This window comes from Bos indicus, chromosome 9, assembly GCF_029378745.1.
Source record: "Bos indicus isolate NIAB-ARS_2022 breed Sahiwal x Tharparkar chromosome 9, NIAB-ARS_B.indTharparkar_mat_pri_1.0, whole genome shotgun sequence".
Classification (NCBI taxonomy): domain Eukaryota; kingdom Metazoa; phylum Chordata; class Mammalia; order Artiodactyla; family Bovidae; genus Bos; species Bos indicus.
In genome coordinates, this window is record NC_091768.1 from 19,979,358 (window position 1) to 20,000,970 (window position 21,613).

At 43.1% G+C, this 21,613-nt stretch overlaps 1 protein-coding gene across 6 annotated transcripts in view; it reads left to right on the forward strand.

Annotated features, from left to right (window-relative positions):
• The first annotated feature begins 20,579 nt into the window (after positions 1 to 20,579).
• The window catches only part of TTK (TTK protein kinase), a 46,324-nt gene continuing 45,290 nt past the window's right edge, over positions 20,580 to 21,613 (forward strand). For all 6 annotated transcript variants that reach the window (XR_011568378.1, XM_019967074.2, XM_070795773.1 and 3 more), the window contains exon 1: positions 20,580 to 20,743. The gene's annotated coding sequence lies outside the window, so the exon portion shown is untranslated. The remainder of the gene's footprint in view (positions 20,744 to 21,613) is intronic.

Here is a 21,613-nt window from a genome sequence, read left to right on the forward strand (position 1 = left end):
CATGAACATATCTGCAAAACTCAAGGGACTCTCAGAAATGTTGGCTTCTGCTGCTGCTAAGTCGCTTCAGTCATGTCCACCCTGTGCGACCCCATAGATAGCAGCCCACCAGGCTCCTCTTTCCCTGGGATTCTCCAGGCAAGAATACTGGAGTGTGTTGCCATTTCCTTCTCCAATGCATGAAAGTGAAAAGTGAAAGTGAAGTCACTCAGTTGTGTCCGACTCTTCAGGACCCCATGGACTGTAGCCTACAAGGCTCCTCCATCCATGGAATTTTCCAGACAAGAGTCCTGGAGTGGGTTGCCATTTCCTTCTCTGAGAAATGTTGGAGGAATGTGCATTTTTCAAAGAAATGGTAGGTTGCACTAGGCAGTTAGGGAAGAATGAGTCACCAACAGGCTACAACATGGAATAGCATATCCATCTTCAAAAGAGACTCAAATATTTTCAAAATATTTGGGGCTTCTGGATAAGATGAATCATTTGGGTTTATTTTGTTTTCATCCATTCACCACCATTAAAGTTACTTTCATCATCATCCACATATATACACACATATATATGGACTTACATTGTTTTATAATGGCACCCCACTCCAGTACTCTTGCCTGGAAAATCCCATGGACAGAGGAGCCTGGTAGGCTACAGTCCTTGGGGTCGAGAAGAGTCGGACACGACTGAGCGACTTCACTTTCACTTTTCAGTTTCATGCATTGGAGAAGGAAATGGCAACCCACTCCAGTGTTCTTGCCTGGAGAATCCCAGGGACGGCGGAGCCTGGTGGGCTGCCGTCTATGGGGTCGCACAGAGTTGGACAAGACTGAAGCGAGTTAGCAGCAGCAGCATATAGAGTAATATAAGTTATAAATAATTGTAATATCTATGTATAACCATATTAGTTACTATGTATACTGGCATTTATGTGTGAGTCACAAATATATATTACAATTATTATGGACTGAATATTTGTGTCTCCCCAAAATTCATATGTCCCCCCAATATGATGTGCTCTTATAAGAAGAGAAGAGGCATCCAGAGATCTTTCTCTCATTTTCCCCTCTTGTGCACAGAGGAAGGACCATCTGAGGACTCACTGAGAAAATGAAAAAGTGCCATCTGGAAGCCCAGGAGAGAGGCCTCCCCAGAAAACAACCCTGCTGACACCTTGATCTCTGACTTCCAGCCTCCAGAACTTCAGGAAAATATATTTCTGTTGTTTAAGCCACTCAGTTGATGGTATTTTGTTATGACAGCCCAAGAAGATTAATTCAGATTTTAGTACCATGAAGTAGGATGCTGATGAAGCAAATACCTAAAAACGCAGAAATGGCTTTGATGGGTCAAGGCTAGAAGAGTTTTGAGGTGCATGCTAGAAAAATCCCAAATTGCCTGTTGGTAGAATATGGATGGGGCTTCCCTGTTGGTTCAGTGGTAAAAAAAAAAAAAATCCACCTCCCAATGCAGGAGACAAGGGTTCAATCTCTAGGTTGAAACGATCCCCTGGAGAAAGAAATGGCAACCTACTCCAGTATTCTTGCCTGGGAAATCCCATGGACAGAGGAACCTGGTGGGCTACAGTCCATGGGGCCACAAAGAGTCAGACACAACTAAGCGACTAAACGACAACAGAAATATGGATGTTATGGGAATTCATTGATGGTCTGGTGGTTAGGGTTCCACGCTTTCATTGCCAAGGGCCGGGATTCAGTCCCTGGTCAGGAAACTGGGATCCCACAGGCTGTGCGCCCTGACAAAAAATAAAAAATTTAAAAAAGAAATATGGATGTTAAAGGTGATTGTAGAGAGAGCTCAAAAAGCAAAGAAACAGACAGAGACTGAAAGAGGTGAAGGTGTACCTTGGTCTGTTTTTTATTTTCCTTATTGCTTACAGTTAAATGTAAGAGGAGATATAAACTGAAGCAACTGTAATGGCTAGAAGAAGCTTTTATTATCACAAGGAACAGAATGTTGGTAGAAAAAAGAACATTAGAGGTGTTTCTGGTGAAATCTCAGACAGAAATGAGGAACATATGATTGGAAATTAAAGAGTAGATGATCCTTGTCGTAGGGTAAGGGAGTTAGAGAAGGCGAGGTTCAGAAAAAGAAGGAGGCTGGCACTTTACAGGAACAGATCACCTTTAATGAGGTGAGAAGGGGCAGCAGTCAGATTAGTGAGCTGCTGTGCTTATCCAAGAAAAGAGTAAGTATATATAGGCATGTATGTGGAAAGCTACTGTCTTAATGGGGCCTGTTCTTCTCCAAGGGTGTTCAGAGTAGTTATCCCTTAAACGGCTGGGGCAAGGAGTTCTGGAGATCGGCCAGAGGCTGGACTGGCTGGGAGCTGGGCATAATCATCCTAATGTCCATTTTTTTCTTCAGGTGAGAGAGTTCTTTGTTTTGCATAGAATGTTGGGGAGGACCTGGAAGGGAGTTTTAACTCCAGGCTACCTCGAGCCATGCAACTTTCCTTCATTCCAGACCCTAAGGAATATATACAAAAAGAGAAAGAGAGGTGGGCGCTGTTAATGTTCAGGGCTTCTTCATGCTGATAAATGATGGTCAGGGGTTTGTGGTCTGGGAGGAAGGAAGTCGAAGGCCTGTAGTGTTGATTTTCTATTTTAGCCATCAGGGTCTCAAGCAAAAGAACAATCTTGACTTGGTCTCAGGAAATGGCTCAGATTCAGTCTTGGAGGACTCTCTGGAAAAGATTAAACAAACAAGGCCCAAAGGTGAGTAGGAGGATGATAAAAATGAATGGTCTGAGAAAGAGTAAAAGTTATAAAATGTTTTCTGTAGCCACAGGATGGAGATGTAATCGTCAATGTGTTTGAGCGTGGATCCTTGAGGACTTGAGACCCAGATATCTGCCAGAAGTTGTTCCAGGAATAACTGCAGCCATGAAACCGACAGGCTCATCTGTTGCCAGTTGGGGCTGGTAGAAGCTGTGAGAACTTTAGAGTTATAGGGCCTGTGTGAGAAACTTGATAAGTATTAATCTGGCAAGCATTTTCATCGTTGGGCTGTATAACCTTTATTTCTTTTTTTTACCGGGTGATGTATACCCAAGGGGTGATTTAATTTTGTAGTGGTAGGGGTCAGCAGAATTACTGTGTAGGGTCCTTGTCATTTGAGGGTTAGATCTGAGTGGGACTGAACTGTCATATTGACTTTGTCTCCTATTTGAAGGGATGGGTATGGAAGATTGGGGTGTGGTCGAGGGAGTAAGTTATCCATATGTTGTCAAAGGGCATCTCGTATCTGGGCAAGTAAAGGCAAAGGAAGGTGGGAAGGCAGTTTGGGACTGTCTTGGGAGGGGGGAAGACCCAAAGGTATTATGGGCCTCCCATACATGGCCTCAAATGGACTGATATTTAAGGGTATTTTTTGGTAAGGCCTGGAACTTTAAGCGGAGAAGGCAATGGCACCCCACTCCAGTACTCTTGCTTGGAAAATCCCATGGATGGAGAAGCCTGGTAGGCTACAGTCCATGGGGTTTCGAGGAGTTGGACACAACTGAGCGACTTCACTTTCACTTTTCACTTTCATGCTTTGGAGAAGGAAATGGCAACCCACTCCAGTGTTCTTGCCTGGAGAATCCCAGGGACGGTAGAGCCTGATGGGCTGCTGTCTATGGGGTTGCACAGAGTTGGACACGACTGAAGCGACTTAGCAGCAGCAGCGGCAGGACCTTTAAGAGGGCTAAAGGGAGGAGTTTAGTCCAGTCTTGATGAAGTTCGACTGTTAATTTGGTCAGAGTTTCTTTTAGGACTCGGTTGGCTCTCTCAACCTTACTGGAAGACCGGGGATGATAAGGAATGTGAAACCTCCAAGTAACTTGAAGGGCTCGTGCAATAGTTTGGGTGATTTGGGATGTGAGTTCAGGACAGTTGTCAGACTGGAGGGAGGCAGGCATTCCAAACCTTGGGAGGATTTCAGTAAGAATAAGCTGAGCCACAGTAGGGACTCGTTTGTTAGTAGTCGAGAAAGCTTCAATCTATCTAGAAAATGTATCTACAAAGACTAGGAGAAGTTTAACCCTTTTTATAGGTGGCATGTGGGTGAAATCTATCTGCCAGTCTTGTGTGGGAAGATGTCTGTGAATTTGGCGGGTGGGGAAAGAGGGGGGCGAATGTTAGAATTAGGATTTGTCCATTGACAAATGGTATAAGTTTGGGTCAGATTATTTAAATAAGTCACATCGTCCTTAATCAGTTTAATAAAGTTCTGAAGGAAAGCCTTAAGTACTTTTGCAGAGGGGTGGAAAAGGGAAAGTAAATATGAAAGTAATGTGTGGATGTTAGGCTCATTAGTTTGGGCTAGACGCTTACTCCTTGGAAGGAAAGTTATGTCCAACCTAGATAGCATATTCAAAAGCAGAGACATCACTTTGCCAACAAAGGTCTGTCTAGTCAAGGCTATGCTTTTTCCTGTTGTCATGTATGGATGTGAGAGTTGGACTGTGAAGAAGGCTGAGCACCGAAGAATTGATGCTTTTGAACTGTGGTGTTGAAGACTCTTGAGAGTCCCTTGGACTGCAAGGAGATCCAGCCAGTCCATTCTGAAGGAGATCAGCCCTGGGATTTCTTTGGAAGGAATGATGCTAAAGCTGAAACTGCAGTACTTTGGCCACCTGATGCGAAGAGTTGACTCATTGGAAAAGACTCTGATGCTGGGAGGGATTGGGGGCAGGAGGAGAAGGGGACGACAGAGGATGAGATGGCTGGATGGCATCACTGACTCGATGGACATGAGTCTGAGTGAAACTCTGGGAGTTGGTGATGGACAGGGAGGCCTGGTGTGCTGCGATTCATGGGGTCGCAAAGAGTCGGACACACTGAGCGACTGAACTGAACTGAACTGAAAGACAGGACTAACAGAGGTGGTCTGCCGTTTTGTGTCGTGATCTGTTACACTGTTATAAAAGGAGGTAGGACTATGTAGCTGATGTCTCCGGCAATGTATTACAGCAGCTTGTTTTGGGAACTGAGCCGCATGGAGGAGTTCAGAAATAAAAGAAGCATTGAGAATAGGCATGCCCTTCTGAGTGAGCAATCTCCTCTCTTTCCAGATTATAATGTTAGAATGTAATATGTTATAGGCATATTTGGAGTCAGTGTAAATGTTTATCTTTTGGTCTTTAGCTAGGGTCAAAGCTTATGTAAGAGTTATCAGTTTAGCCTGTTGTGAGGATGTGTGAGCTGGGAGTGTGGCTGGCTTGATGAGGCGAGGGGGGATAACTTTGTTGGGCTGTCCCTGAACTATAGCATATCCAGCCCCAAATGGGGCTTGTTTTTGGGCATTGCCATCTATGAACCAGGATGGGACTTTGGGGTCATTAAGGGGCTGATCAGTTATATGTTCAAAGGGATTAAGTGTCATATCTAAGGTCTGAACACAGTCATGAAATAAGTGTTCTGTTTCTGGATCTGGAGTAGGGAGTAAGCTAGCAGGATTAAGAGGTTTACAAGGCATAAAAGAAAGGGATGGGTCGAGGAGTTGTGTGTGGAAGATCTGTAGTTGAGCAGGGGGCAGAGAAGGGAAAGCCCGATGAGAGAGTAAATCTTTGTAGGAATGATGTGAGCGTATATTTAGAGGAGCATTTTGGGTTAGTTTTTGGGCTTCAGGTATTAAGAGGGTGGTTGCAACTAAGGCCTGGAGACAAGGTGGCCATCTGAGCGTGATCAGATCGAGTTGTTTTGATAAGTAAGCTACAGGCCCCATATGTCTCCCCTTTTTTGGCACAGAAACTTTAAAGCATGTCCTTGTTGAAAATGTACAAAAAGGGAAAAAGGCTTGGTGTAATCAGGTAGGTAAAGAGAAGGGGCCTGTAGTAAATGTTTGATAAGAGTCTGTATAGGGGTGTGGAGAGAGGTGGGGGCCAATAAGGGTTCATCTGAGTTTTTTCAAGTAGCTTGGTAGAGACGTTTTGCATGGAGGGCAAAATTTGGGACCTATATTTGGAAGAAGTTTAATAGACCTAATAGAGAAAGAAGTTCTCTCTTGGTTTGGGGCCTGAGGGTCTGTTTCAAGGCTCGAAATCTCTGAGTTGGGATTATTTTGGATGTGGGAATGAGAAGTAATTTTATGTAATTGACAGTGGTGGAAGCAGTTTGTGTTTTGGAGAATGAGACTCTGTAGCCCCAGTTGTCTAGGGCATTTAATACTGTTGCAGTATGGACTAGGCAGTTATGGTGAGAGGAAAATAAATCGTCTACATACTGGACTAAGGTAGTAGAGCCTAGGTCTAAAGTTTGTAGGTCTCTTTGGAGGGCTTGACTGAAAAAAATGAGGGCTATCTCTAAACGCCTGTGGTTAAACAGTCAAGGTTAATTGTTGAGATTGATATGTGTCTGGATCTATCCAGTTCAGGTCAGTTCAGCTGCTCAGTTGTGTCCGACTCTTTGCGACCCCATGAATTCCAGCACGCCAGGCCTCCCTATCCATCACCAACTCCCGGAGTTTACTCAAACTCATGTCCATCGAGTCAGTGATGCCATCCAGCCATCTCATCCTCTGTCGTCCCCTTCTCCTCCTGCCCCCATCCCTCCCAGCATCAGAGTCTTTTCCAATGAGTCAACTCTTCACATGAGGTGGCCAAAGTACTGCAGTTTCAGCTTTAGCATCATTCCTTCCAAGGAACACTCAGGACTGATCTCCTTTAGAATGAACTGGTTGGATCTCCTTGCAGTCCAAGGGACTCTCAAGAGTCTTCTCCAACACCACAGTTCAAAAGCATCAATCCTTCGGCGCTCAGCTTTCTTCACAGTCCAACTCTCACATCCATTCATGACCACTGGAAAAACCATAGCTTTGACTAGACAGACCTTTGTTGGCAAAGTAATGTCTCTGCTTTTGAATATGCTATCTATGTTGGTCATAACTTTTCTTCCAAGGAGTAAGTGTCTTTTAATTTCATGGCTGCAATCACCATCTGCAGTGATTTTGGAGCCCCCCAAAAATAAAGTCTGACACTGTTTTCACTGTTTCCCCATCTATTTGCCATGAAGTGATGGGACCAGATGCCATGATCTTAGTTTTCTGAATGTTGAGCTTTAAGCCAACTTTTTCACTCTCCTCTTTCACTCTCATCAAGAGGCTTTCCTCTTCACTTTCTGCCATAAGGGTGGTGTCATCTGCATATCTGAGGTTATTGATATTCCTCCCAGCAATCTTGATTCCAGCTTGTGCTTCTTCCAGCCCCGTGTTTCTCATGATGTACTCTGCATATCAGTTAAATAAGCAGGGTGACAATATACAGCCTTGATGTACTCCTTTTGCTATTTGGAACCAGTCTGTTGTTCCATGTCCAGTTCTAACTGTTGCTTCCTGAGCTGCATACAGGTTTCTCAAGAGGCAGGTCAGGTGGTCTGGTATTCCCATCTCTTGAAGAATTTTCCACAGTTTCTTGTGATCCACACAGTCAAAGGCTTTGGCATAGTCAATAAAGCAGAAATAGATGTTTTTCTGGAACTCTCTTGCTTTTTCCATGATCCAGCGGATGTTGGCAATTTGATCCCTGGTTTCTCTGCCTTTTCTAAAACCAGATTGAACATCTGGAAGTTCATGGTTCATGCATTGCTGAAGCCTGGCTTGGAGAATTTTGAGCACTACTTTACTAGCGTGTGAGATGAGTGCAATTGTGTGGTAGTTTGAGCATTCTTTGGCATTGCCTTTCTTTGGGATTGGAATGAAAACTGACCTTTTCCAGTCCTGTCAAGGTGAAGGCAAATAGGGGCTGTGAGGATTGGTATAGAGGTATAGTAAAGAAAGCATCTTTGGGGTCCAATACCATGAAATAGGGTGTGTCAGAGGGAATATGTGAGAGAAGGGTGAAGGGATTAGTGACCACGGCGTGTACGGGTATTATGGCCTCATTGACCTTGTGAAGATCTTGGACTAAATGTCAGGAGTGGGGTCTCTTTTTGACTGCCAGTATGGGAGTATTATGAGGAGAACAGATAGGCCGCAAAAGGCCTGCTTTGAGCAGTTGGGAGATTATTGGTTTAAGTCCTTGTTGGGATTCTGTGGTCAGGGTATATTGAGTTTGGGTTATTATTTGAGAGGGATTTTTAAGAAAGACCTGAATGGGGGAATGGTGTCTGGCCTTTGATGGGGCTTCGGTGTCCCAGACCTGAGGATCTATCTGGGGAAGTTCAGGGGGTAGGTTTTGGGAGTGAGGGCTGGCCAAGGGTTTGGGTGCCATTTGGATGTAAAGAATTGATATGGGAGGTTTATAGAAATTTGTAGCTTAGTCAGAAGATCATGTCCTATCAATATCATTGGGCATTGAGGAACTATTATAAAAGAATGTGTTAATGTTGTCTTATCAAAGGAACAAAGGAGAGGACGGTTTATGGTAATAAAGACCCCCAATTTGGATAACAGATCTCTCTCTCTAGGAATGCCATTGGGCACTTCGGCATTATGAGGAATGAGTGTATGAGGGCCAATTTTCCAAATTGACAGAGTAATGGAGGCCTGATTTTTGGCCTTAAGGGAACTCCAGAGACCCCCTGATAGTGAGTTCTGAGTCCTGAGTTGGGCCAGAGTAGGAAGTTAAGAGAGAGAAAGCCGCTCCAGTGTCTACTATAAAGGAGGTCTTTTTTCCGGCTACTACCCCGTCTACCCTAAGTTCCGAGCTTGTGTCTGGAACACAGTCCGGGGGGCTGGAACCTGGCCCCGTTGTTGGAATAACTCACAGCGTTGGGTTGGGGTTTGGGGTGAAGTGGGGATCTCTCCAGGGCGCCAGGTTGTCCCTGTGGACACTCCACTCTCCAGGTCTGGGAGGTGGAGACCTCCCTGGGCATGTCAGGGCATCTCTGGGGACAGTCCACCTTCCAGTGGCCCTGCTGACCCCAGGCTGGGCATGCTTTTGTGGGGGGCCACGGGTTAGGACATGTCTTTGTCCAGTGTCCTGACTGGTTGCATCAGAAGCAGGGCCCGGGGATGGGGGGCTCTTAAGTTTCAGTCTGGGATGACTTGGGCCAGGCTGATCTTAATTGCTGCCGCCAAAAAGGCGTATTTAGCTTTTCTCTCATGGTCTTTTTCTCTTAGCCTCTTCCTCTCTATTATTGAATACCTTGAAGGCTATTTCTAGAAGGTCTCTTTGGGTGAGGGGGGGGTGGTCTTAGGGCCCTTCTCTAACTGGCATAGTTTTCAGTGAATATCCGGGGCTGACTGGCTTATGAACTGGACATGTAGGTACAGAAGTCCGGCAGGGGTGGAAATATCTAGATTAGTGTATTTTCGGACTGCCTCAGTAAGCTGTGAAAGAAAAACGGCAGGATTTTTATCTTTTTATTGAGTCATTTCCCTAATCTTATCTTAGTTAATATGAATGTGTGAGCTTTTTAACATTCTTTCTAGCAAACAGGTGATCATATGATGCAGGTTCTGGATGTTGGCATCACCTGCTGGATATGTCCACCGTGGCTCAGTTAAAGAGATTGTATCATCAGTCACCGGATTAGTCTTATCTTGGTTATGGAGCTGATCAGCATGAGTCTGGGCTGCCTGTCATATCCGTCTTTTTTTAAATCAGGGGTTAAAGTGGCATTTAGGATGATATCAGTAACCTCAGATATGCAGATGACACCACCCTTATGGCAGAAAGTGAAGAGGAATTAAAGAGCTTCTTGATGAAAGTGAAAGAGGAGAGTGAAAAAGTTGGCTTAAAGCTCAACATTCAGAAAACGAAGATCATGGCATCCGGTCCCATCACTTCATGGTAAATAGATGGGGAAACAGTGGAAACAGTGTCAGACTTTATTTTTTGGGGGCTCCAAAATCACTGCAGATGGTGATTGCAGCCATGAAATTAAAAGATGCTTACTCCTTAGAAGGAAAGTTATGACCAACCTAGACAACATATTAAAAAGCAGAGACATTACTTTGCCCACAAAGGTCCGTCTAGTCAAGGCTATGGTTTTTCTGTGAGAGTTGGACTATAAAGAAAGCTGAGCACCAAAGAATTGATGCTTTTGAACTGTGGTGTTGGAGAAGACTCTTGAGAGTCCCTTGGACTGCAAGGAGATCCAACCAGTCCATCCTAAGGAGATCAGTTCTGGGTGTTCATTGGAAGGACTCATGTTGAAGCTGAAATTCCACTACTTTGGCCACCTGATGTGAAGAGCTGACTCATTTGAAAAGATCCTGATGCTGGGAAAGATTGAGGGAGGGAGGAGAAAGGGATGACAGAGGATGAGACAGTTGGGTGGCATCACTGACTCAATGGACATGGGTTTGGGTGGACTCTGGGAGTTGGTGATGAAAAGGGAGGCCTGGCGTGCTGCGGTTCATGGGGTCACAAAGAGTCGGACACGACTGAGCGACTGAACTGAACTGAACTGAAAGATCATTTTAGGTTAAATGATATGTTTGTGTAAGGCAGAGGAATTTTTTTTTTTTAATTGAGTAGGATTCTCTGAAAAGGATCTCAATTTTTCTTCAATTCGCTCATATCAGAAATTGAGAAAGGCACATGAACCCATGTAGGGCCCTCCGGTCCTGCTACCTCTCTGAGAGGAAATGTGTTTGTTTCAGGTCCTGGCTGATAGAGGGCGGGTGGAAATCTCTTTTGGGGTTTTGGAGTCATCGCTTTCTGTTTTGGAGGAGGAAGGGCTAGAGGATACAATCTTGTCTTTGGAAGCTTTTTTTCTGGGGTGGTAGGGAGGAGGCTCATTTGTTGGGTCAAAATTGGGGGCTAAGGGTTTAGGGGGCCTTTTAGGGGCTTTTGATTTGGATTCTTTTGTAATGGAGGCGGAGAAAGAGCAGAGGAGGATTTGATAGGCAGAACAGTCTTTGTAGAGAGAAGGACACCTTTTAAGGTCTCAGAAGGCTTGAATATAGGGGACCTCTGACCGTTTGCCATTCCGTTTGAGGAAGTTCCTGAGATCTGATAAAATATTGAAATCGAAAGTCCCGAACTCAGGCCAGTGATCTGTATAGAGTTGTTTTAAGCGGTTAGCTTTGAGTTCAGTGAGTAAGAGTGGTTTGAGAGTTTTGAGAACACAGGCCAGAGAGGAATCTTTTGGGACAGGTTGGCCAGACCCCATAATTGAAAGGCAAGCAGAGGCTTCTATTGGGAGCTTGAGTCGTACCTGTAGTTGCAATAGGAGTTATGAGAAGAGAGCTCTGTGTCAAGATGGAGGGTCCCCCATCAACTACAGAGTGGCCCTAGGCAGGGGGTCCCCTGGACCCAGAGAGGACTGAGTTCTAGGGCTCCTCTAGAACACCATCCAGATCTTATCTTAACCTAGGGCCTGGCTTGAGTGGAGTGTTGCATGTAAAGCACTCGAATGGCAAAAGACCCCTGTCCTGGAGTTGGTCAGTCTCATGGAAAAGAAAGTGTAGAGAAAAGAGGAAGAGAGAGAAAGACAGAGAGAGAGAGAGGCCAATATTTTTCGGGTTAGGTGGAAAACCAAAAGCCCTTACCCAAGACTTGTACCGCTCACGAAGGCACAGGGCGTCCTCTCGAGGAGATCTTGAAAGCCTGGGTGGCAAAGTGAGCTTGGCAGGCTTCCACACTCCAAAATGCTGGCCATGGAGAACAAGAAGGAACCTCAACCTCCCAGGTTTCGGCACCAAAAATGTAGGGTAAGGGAGTTAGAAGGTGAGGTTCAGAAAAAGAAGGAGACCAGCACTTTCCAGGAACAGATCAACTTTAATGAGGTGAGAAGGGGCAGCAGTCAGATTAGTGAGCTGCTGTGCTTATCCAAGAAAAGAGTAAGTATATATAGGCATGTATGTGGAAAGCTACTGTCTTAATGGGGCCTGTTCTTCTCCAAGGGTGTTCAGAGTAGTTATCCCTTAAACGGCTGGGGCAAGGAGTTCTGGAGATCGGCCAGAGGCTGGACTGGCTGGGAGCTGGGCATAATCATCCTAAAGTCCATTTTTTCTTCGGGTGAGAGAGTTCTTTGTTTTGCATAGAATGTTGGGGAGGACCTGAAGGGGAGTTTTAACTCCAGGCTACCTCGAGCCATGCAACTTTCCTTCACGTGTTATAAAATGAGGAGGAACTTGGCTGAATTGTGTTCTAGTGCCTTGTGAGAGGTAGAATTTGCAAGGGATGACCTTGGATACTAAGCAGACGTTATTTCTACACAAATTTTGAAGGTGAAGATGCAGCAGGGGTTCTCCTTATTGCTTATAGTAGAATGCAAGAGGAGAGAGATACTTTGAAGGAATTGCTTGGGTTTTTTAAAAATTATTTTTTATTTAACCTTTGGGGATTTTTTTTTTAATTCATCTGCTGCTTTTCATTTTCTTTTCTTTCTTTGAAAATATTTTTTAAAAATATATTTTAAATTCTTTTATACTCTATTTTTACTTTCCTGAGGGAATTGTTAAGAAATTCCATACTGCAAAAATGAGAAAGTGTGTCCTGAAGGAGTGCCAGTTCCTGTCCTGTATCTAGACAGGATCTCCATATGAAGATTACTAACAGATTTAATCAGCCATCTCAGTTGAAGCCAGTAATAAGAATGAGATTATACCAGCAGAAGTGCTGCCAACTGAAGGAGAGACAGAGAAAATGGGATAGAATGAAGACTGGCAGACTTCCACAGGACAGGGGTACTCACTTCTGACAAGTTCCCGCTCTGGATCCATATCTGAGAACATTTTCAAAATATATCTTAAATCAGTGGTCAAAGACCAAAATGATCAGAGAGCTCAATAATTGAAAACCCTTACGTCTGTTTTCATAGACCTCTACAAAGTTAGGTGTTTCTAGTTCTGCACTTAGCAGTGTTGCCATGGTATATAATTTTACACTTTTTATTTTTATCCTACTTGTTTCTTCATATTTAAAGTGGGTTTATTGTAGGCATCAGATAATTGGGCTTTGCTTCCTTATTCAGTATGAAAATCTCTATCCTTTCCAGGGGGAGTTTGGGTCATGTATCAGTTCAGTTCAGTCGCTCAGTTATGTACGAGTCTTTGCAACCCCATGGACTGCAGCACGCCAGGCTTCGCTGTCCTTCACCAACTCCCGGAGTTTACTCAACCTCATGTCCATTGAGTCGGTGATGCCATCCAACCGTCTCATCCTCTATCATCCCCTTCTCCTCCTGCCTTCAGTCTTTCCTAGCATCAGGGCATTTCCCAATGAGTCAGTTCTTCACATCAGGTGGCCAAAGTATTGGAGTTTCAGCTTCAGCATCATGTATACTTAATCATGTATAACTAATAAATCATGTATACCTAATATGTACCTAATCTATAATAATCTATTATAACCTATAATAATGATTATACCTAATCATGTATATCTAATGCATCATGTATACCTAATATAATTATTGATAGAGTGGATTTAATTCTATTTTCTCTTTTTTTAGTCTTTTCTCCCTGACTTCTGCTTCATTTTTTATTAATTGAACATTTTGATTTTTCCTCTTTTGTTCACTGATTAGCCATAAATTTTACTTGTCTGCTTATTTAGTTTTACTTGGTTTTCAGTGTTATACTGAATTTAGAGGGTTTTTTTCATACTGTTTTTACTGCTTTAGAGTTTTTAAAAACACTATCTGATATGAGATGTGAGCCACATATATAATTTATAATTTTTCTAATAGCTGTATTAAGCAAAGTTAAAAGGAACAGGTGAAATTTTAATACTTTAAAAACCTGATTCAATATATTCAAATTATCATTTCAACCCATAATAGTATTAAACTATTAATGAGAAATTTTAAATTATTTTTTCCACTATGCTTTTGAAATCTGATGTGCATTTTACACTTGTAGGCTATTTCCTTTCAGATTATTCACATTTCAAGTGGTAAAGAACTATTTGTAGCTAATAGCTACAGAGGTAGACTGTGGAGGTTTATAGAATGCATTCTTAACTTATCACAAGTGATAGTATACCATTTGACATAAAGTAGAAAAACTTTAAGCAAAACACCTTCCCTCCCCCCGGCCTTAGAGCATTTAGTGTCATTTGTTTTTCTTTTGTATAAACCTAACAACATGTTATTATTGTTATTATTTTTTTGCTTTGTATATTTTAAAAAGATTTTTAAAGTAAGAAAAATGTCTTTTATATGTACTCATATTTACCATCTTCAGTGTTTTTTGGTTTTTACGTAGATTCAGAATTTTTTTGGTCTGAAGGACTTCTTTTAATAGCTCTTATACAAATCTGCTGCTAAGTCGCTTCAATAGAGTCTGACTCTGTGCGACCCCATAGACGGCAGCCCACCAGGCTCCCCCATCCCTGGGATTCTCCAGGCAAGAATACTGGAGTGGGTTGCCATTTCCTTCTCCAATGCATGAAAGTGAAAAGTGAAAGTGAAGTCGTTCAGTCGCGACCCCATGGACTGCAGCCCACCAGGCTCCTCCGTCCATGGGATTTTCCAGGCAAGAGTACTGGAGTGGAGTGTCATTATACAAATCTACTGGTGATTAATGCTTTCAACTTTTGGATGTCTGAAAACATCTTTATTTTTCCTTCATAGTGAAAAATATATTCATAGCCTATACAACTGTAGGTTGATAATCGTCTCTCTTCAGTATAGGCATACATCATTTTATAGTGCTTCACAGATATTGCTTTTTTTAAGTAAATTGAAGGTATGTGGCAATCCTGTATCGAGAAAGTGTATTGACACTATTTTTCCAATAGAATTTGCTTGCTTCAAATTTGTCTGTCACATTTTGATAATTCTTGCAATATTTTAAACTTTTTCATTACTGTGTGTTATGATAATCTGTGATCAGTGATCTTTGATGTTACTATTGTACTAGTTTTGGGGTGCCATGAACCACATCTATATAAGATAGTAAAATTAATTGATAAATCTGTGTTCTGGCCACTCTCCCAACCAGCAGTTCCCCTATCTCTCTTGTGGGATCTCCATATTCCCTGAGACACAACGATATTGAAATTAGGGCAATTAGTAACTCTACAGTGGCCTCTGAGTAGTCAAGTGAAAGGATGAATTTCTTGTCTCTCACTTTAAATCAAAAGTGAGAAATGGTTAAACTTAGTGAGAAGGGCATGTCAAAAGCAGAGAGAGGCAACCAAACCTAGGCCTCTGGCACCAAGAGTTAGCCAAGTATGAATGCAAAGGAAAAGTTCTTGAAGGAAATTAAGTGTGCTGCTCTAGTGAACATGAATGATAAGAAAAACAGTCTTATTGCTTTAAACAGTCTCACTGCTTTTTCTCTAAAGAGAAAGTGGTCTGGATAGAATATCAAACCAGCCTCAACATTCCTTTAAGTCAAAGCCTAATCCAGAACAAGGCCCTAATTATTTCAATTCTGTGAAGGTTGAGAGAAGTTAGGAACCTGTAGAACAAAAAATTAAAGCTAGCAGAGGTGGGTTCATGAGGTTTAAGGAAAGACACTTGTCTCCATAATATCACAGTACAAAGTGAAGCAGCAAATGCTGATTTAGAAGCTGCAGCAAGTTATCCAGAAGATCTAGCTAAGATGATGAATAAAGGTGGCTACATTAAAAAACAGATGTTCTACGTAAATGAAACAGCATTCTATTGGAAAAAGATGCCATTTAGGAATTTCATAGCTAGAAAGGAAAAGTCAATGTCTCTTCAATGCTTCAAAGCAAAGGCTGACTCTCTTGTTAGGGGCTGATGCAGCTGGTGACTTTAAGTTGAAGCCAGTGCTTACTTGCCATTCTGAAAATCCTAGGGCTGTTAAGAATAGTGCTAAATCTACTCTGCCTGTGTTCTATATATGGAACAGCAAAGCCTGGATGATAGCACATCTATTTACAACAAGGTTTACTAAAATATCTGTAACTTACTGTTGAGATCTACTGCTCAGAAAAAAAAGATTTTCAAAATTTTACTGCTCATTGACAATGCACTTGGTCACCCAAGAGCTGATAGAGATGTGAAATTAACTTACTGTTGTTTTCATGCCTGCTAACACAACATCCATTCTGCAGCCTGTGAATCAAGGAGTTATTTTGACTTTCGAGTCTTATTTTCAGAAGTCTTAGGCGCAGGTCTGTGGGTAAGAAATACACTTCATAAGGCTGTAGTTGCCATAGAGAATGACTCCTCTGATGGATCTGGGTAAAGTGAATTGAAAACCTTCTGAAAAGGACTCATCATTGTAGATGTCAAGAAGAATATTCATGATTCAGCAAAGAGGTCAGAATATGAACATTAACAGGAGTTTGGAAGTGATTCCAACTCACATGGATGACTTTGACAGACTCACAACTTCAGTGGAAGATATAACTACGGAAGTGGTAGAAATAATAAGAGAGCAAGAATTAGAAGTGGAGTATGAAGATGTGGCAGAATTGCTGCAACTTCAAGATAAAACTTGGATAAAACTAGCTTCATAAGGATGAGCAAATAAAGTGGTTTCTTGCGATGAAATCTACTTCTGGTTGAGATGTTATTAAAGATGGTTGAAATGACAAGAGTGTTTGTTTATTTTTAAAAGAAGCCCCACACTCATTAGCACCCTATTTGTTTGTTTGTTTATCTAGCTGCACTGGATTGTAGTTGTGGCATGCAGGCTCTTTAGCTGCAGCATGTGGGATCAGGTTCCCTAATCAGGGATTGAACCTGGGCCCCTGCATTGGGAGCATGGAGTCTTAGCCACTGGACCACCAGGGAAGTCTGACAACAGAGAGTGTTACATCAGCTTATTTGAAATAGCAGTTGCAGGACTTGAGAAGACCCACTTCAATTTTCAAAGAAGTTCTGTGGGTAAAATGTTAACAAACAGCATTGCATGCAGATAATGCAGAGAACAGAGAAACCATTCACTCAAGCGAGAGTCAATTGATTTAGCAAACTTCCCTGTCTTATTTTAATAAATTGCCATAGTCATCCCAATCTTCAGCAAACCACCCTGAACAGCCAGCAGCCTCAACATTAAGCCCAGACCCTCAAGCAGCAAAAAGGTTATGATTTTTTGAAGGCTCAGATGACTGATTGTTATTACTTTTAGCAATAAAGTATTTTAATTACTTTGTACATATTTTAGACATAATGCTATTCCACATTTAATAGTTTGTATGTGTTTTGTATGCACTGAGAATCAAAAAATTATGTGACTTACTTTATTGCAGTATTTGCTTTATGGCAGCAGTGTGGAGTCAAATCTGCCATGTATCTCAGGTTTGTTTGATCTTAAAGATATTGCTCCATTGTCTCTGGGCTTATGTTGTTTTTGATAAGAAGTCTTCTATTAACTTTATGATTCTTCTTCTATATGTGTTTTTTCTCTCTGGTTGTTTTTTAAGACTTTGTCACTAGTCTTGAGCAATCTAATCATGTGCCTACATGTAACTTTTATTAAGTTTCTTGTGCTTGGGATTTGTTGAGCTTCTTTGATCTGCTGGTTTATAGCCTTTACCATATTTGAACAATTTGAGGCCATACTCCCTTCAAATATATTCTTAAGTTCTCCCTCCTTTCCTTTGAAAAGAATTCTTAATTTTAAGAATTTTTTTATTTTGGAATAATTTTTGATTACACAGAAGTTGTAAAGGTAGTGCAGAGAATTGACATACATGCCTCTCTCCATTTCTCTATTAAGATCTTCTATACTGTTATACCTTTGTCAAAATTAAGAAACCAACACTGGCACATTACTATTAACTAAGCCTTAGTTACTTATTACTTGAATTCCATCAGTTTTTCCATTCATGTCCACTTTTTGTTCCAGGATCCAATCCATAATACCTCCTTGTTTTTATTTGGCAAATCTTCTTAGTGTCCTCTGGTCTGTGACTGGGGATATTAATTTTAACAATATATTTTAAGACAATATATCAAACTATCATTTCAAACTGTAATCAATATTTTTAAAATTATCTATTATTTTACATTATTTTTTTCATACAAATCTTCAAAATCTAGTGTGTATACTCACAGCACAAATTAAACTCTTTGGAAGTACTTTATCTGAATTGAGAGCTCACAAAATTTACAGTTGAAAAAGTAGACTAACATCCTCTGGTGGTTCCAATACACTTAAAATTCTTCCAATAATTGCACTATCAGTTTTTAAATTAAAATTAATTACTTAAGGAACTTAGTTCCTCAGTTGCAATAGCCATATTTCAAGGGCTCAATTGCCCTATGTGGCTAATGGCTACCATAGTAAATAGTACAGCTCCAGATCATTGTAAGGACTTTTGACATTTATTCTGAGCTCTGAAGTGGAAGTGTTAGTTGCCCAGTTGTGTCTGACTCTTTGCAATCCCATGGACTATAGCCCACCAGGCTCCTCTGTTCATGGAATTCTCCAAGCAAGAATAATGGAGTTGGTAGCCATGCTCTCCTCCAGATCTTCCTGACCCACAGATCAAATCCCGGTGTCTGCATTGCAGACAGATTCTTCACCATCTGAACCACCAGGGAAGCCCAGCAAAGGAGTGACATGACCTCACTGAAGTTGACTCTGCTCTCCTGGAGAACAAACTGAAGTGAGGGCAGAAGCAAGGAAACCAGCCAGGAGGCTACTACTATAACCAGGTGAGTGGTGAAGGTGTCTCAGACTAGGGCAGTAGTAGTGGAGGTGGAGAAAAGTGGTAGGATTCCAACATTACCTTGTTAGACTTGACACAATCTGCCTATGGATTAGATGTGGGATTGGGAATGACACCAAAGTTTTGGGCTTAAAAAAAAATTATGAATGTCTTGTACAGAGAAGATTTTGTAAGAAGTAGATTGAGAGTGGGGAGATTAGGGGCTATTTTGAACATTTGAGTTTAAAATATCTATAATATCTACCTTACATTGACATGCTAACTAGGCAGTGGATATGAATCTGGGGTTCAGGGGAGAGAGGTCTGCTGGAGTAATATATTTGGGAGTCATTAATGTGTAGATGGTATTTTAAAATGTAAGAGTGGAGGCTATCTATCACTGTAAAGTGTTAGCAGTAGTATTTTCAGAAAAATGCAAGTTTGGGGATTGGGTCCAAGAGCTCCACAAAAACTGGTGGCTCATTGGTAAAGAATCCACCTGCCAGGCAGGAGACAGGATCTCTGGGTTGGGAAGATTCCCCTGGAGAAGGAAACAGCAACCCACTCCAGTATTCTTGCCTGGGAAATCCCATGGACAGAGGAGCCTTGCGGGCTACAGTCTGTGGGGTCACAAAAGAATAAGACACGACTTAGGGACTAAACAAGTTATCTTGTCTAAGCTCACTCTGCTCGCTTTACAACAGGCCAATGAATTGCAGAGGAGGGGGATGAGACAAGGAATACAACTTTATTCTGAGAGCTGACGGACAGAGAAGATGGCAGACTAATATCTCAAAATAACCATCTTGGGGTTTGGATACCAGGTTCTTTTATTGATCAGAGATGGGGGGAGGTGAGGAAACAAAATAAAAAAGCCATTAATCTTGCAGCTGTCTCCTAGAATGGGAGGCCTCAGGCAGGGTATATGTTCCTCCTTCCTGCCATCTAGAGGTGGACAGGTCTCTGAACAAAGGCATTTTAACAGGCAGAAGGGCATGATTCTCTGAGGTAAGCCATTATGTATGATTATAATAACAAAAGCAAGGAAAAGCAAGTCAAAGACAGTTCCAACAGATTGGCTTTTCCCTGCAATAGCAGCAGCAGCAAAAGCAGGTGCTGGACTCAACAATGCAAAGGCAGGGATGAGCCAACCAGATACAGTAAATCATTTTGCTCTGATGAAACAAAAATACAGAGCCAGAAGGTATTAAAAAAAATGCAGTCAGTAAGGAAGGGCTTTCAGGCTGGCCGGGTGGCTAGTCAAGAGCTGAGAACGCGAGGGTTCAAAACACAAGCTTTGGCGTTAACAACGGACAGCTGCAGTTAAGTTTCTTTCACGTACACAAAACCGACCAATTTCTCCTACCATAGAGCATGTCATTCTGCTGGTACAACAGGCATCTCGTTTCCAAGAAGGAGAGAAAGCATTGCCTCCTACCGCAAAGGCACTTAGCAGCCAAGCCAGCCCTCGCGGAGGGCACTTGAGCTCTAAAGTGGGACAGGCTCGGAGGGGAGAAGGGAGGCTGCTAAGGCGAGTTCAGGCGTAGAATCTCGATGGGCATGTGTGTTCTGCGCTGAATTCTGACAGAATGGAAGAACCCTGGCTTAAAGACAAGGCAAAGCGTCATTTAAAGACAGTGGAAGGACTAAAGTTAGTGGAAACTCAAGGACAAAAAGCACTGAGACTTTTGAGCTGGCGGCAGGGCTGAAGGCACTGCGAACGACCCTCCCCTACCACATCCTCCGGCACCAAGGACCCTGAAGGACCAATAAGTGAGGAGGCGGAGGGGGCGGAAAAAGGCCGACTCACCAGGCACCTTTAAGGTCCTGATGCTGAGAGCAGCGTCAGCCAGCGCCTATCTCCCTCTCACCGGCTAACTCGGCTCGGGAGTGGTTCCTTCTGGGGCAAAACCCTGGCCTGGTTTTTAAACCGGAAGGTGCCGGAAAGCTGGTCTATCCGCTCCTCGAACTTCCGGGGCGCGGAGCCGGTGGAGTCAGAGCGGAAGACCCCCGCCGCGAGGGACGTTCCGGTCGCAAAAAAAGGGGCGGTGCCTGCGCGCACCAACCAATCACAGCAGATGCTTTCACGTGGCCAGCACTGGCCAATAGGCGACCGCGTCGGTAGCGGCGGGGAAATTCAAACGTGTGTGTGGAGAGGGGCTGGAGTTTCCATCTTTTCTTCTCAGCTCCGCTTTTCCGCGGAGAGGCCTACCTTGGCGGCGAACGGAGGGGCGGAGGCGGCCGGGGTCTGTGGGCGCTTGAGCCGAGCCGCGCGGGCCGGTGAGCTGTGGTGACGAGGCGGGAGGTCCCCGAGCCTGGCAGAGGACGTGGGGTGCGGCTCACAGGCCGGAGGGGGAGGGACGGGCCCGCTGTCCCCCGCCGGTCCTCCTGTTAGTGCCGGCGGTTTATTTGTCGAGGACTCAGGAGGCGAGAGGTAGATGTATGGACTTGGCTGGGAGAAGGGGCCTGCTAGGGCCTCTGCGGGAGACTCCTCTTCTTGTGTGGTGTTTTAGAACCGGGAGAGGAGCCGGTGGCCGTGGTTCTGACAGTTACCTTTGGGGCCTGGCTTCAGGGGGTGATACCAGGCACCCGCTTTGTCGCTTCTTTTCATTAACTATACTCGAGGTCGGGGGCGGCGTTGATATCAGTGACCCTGGGTTACTGGATTGATGGGTGTGAGAATCATCACAAAGATGACATTGACGGGAAGAAAGGCTGCGGACTCTTTGTGGACTAAACAAACATCAACACCGTGGAGATGGAATAAGTAATCAGTACTGTACAAATACTGTAGATTCTCGGTATGGGAATGATTAAGGTAGCACATCACCTTTCTGCCAGATATACAGAAGAATAAGCCTGCTGATATCCCATTTGTGAATAAAGGGCTGTGATGTTGTATGTATTCTGCTTTGTAACCACTTGCAACGTGCAAGTTTACTGACATAAAGCAGGTGAATAAAGGAATGGTTTTTATCATTGTCGAGAGGATTTTTTATGCCTATATGTTTCTACCAGAATCCAAGCAAATATACTATCACATTTTTTAAAAAAAAGACTGAATTTGCAGATGGCCCAGAGAAAATAATTATGGAAAAAGAGTGAAAGGAAGGCATAGAAAAAAGTTTGAAAGGGGGCAGCAACTTCCCT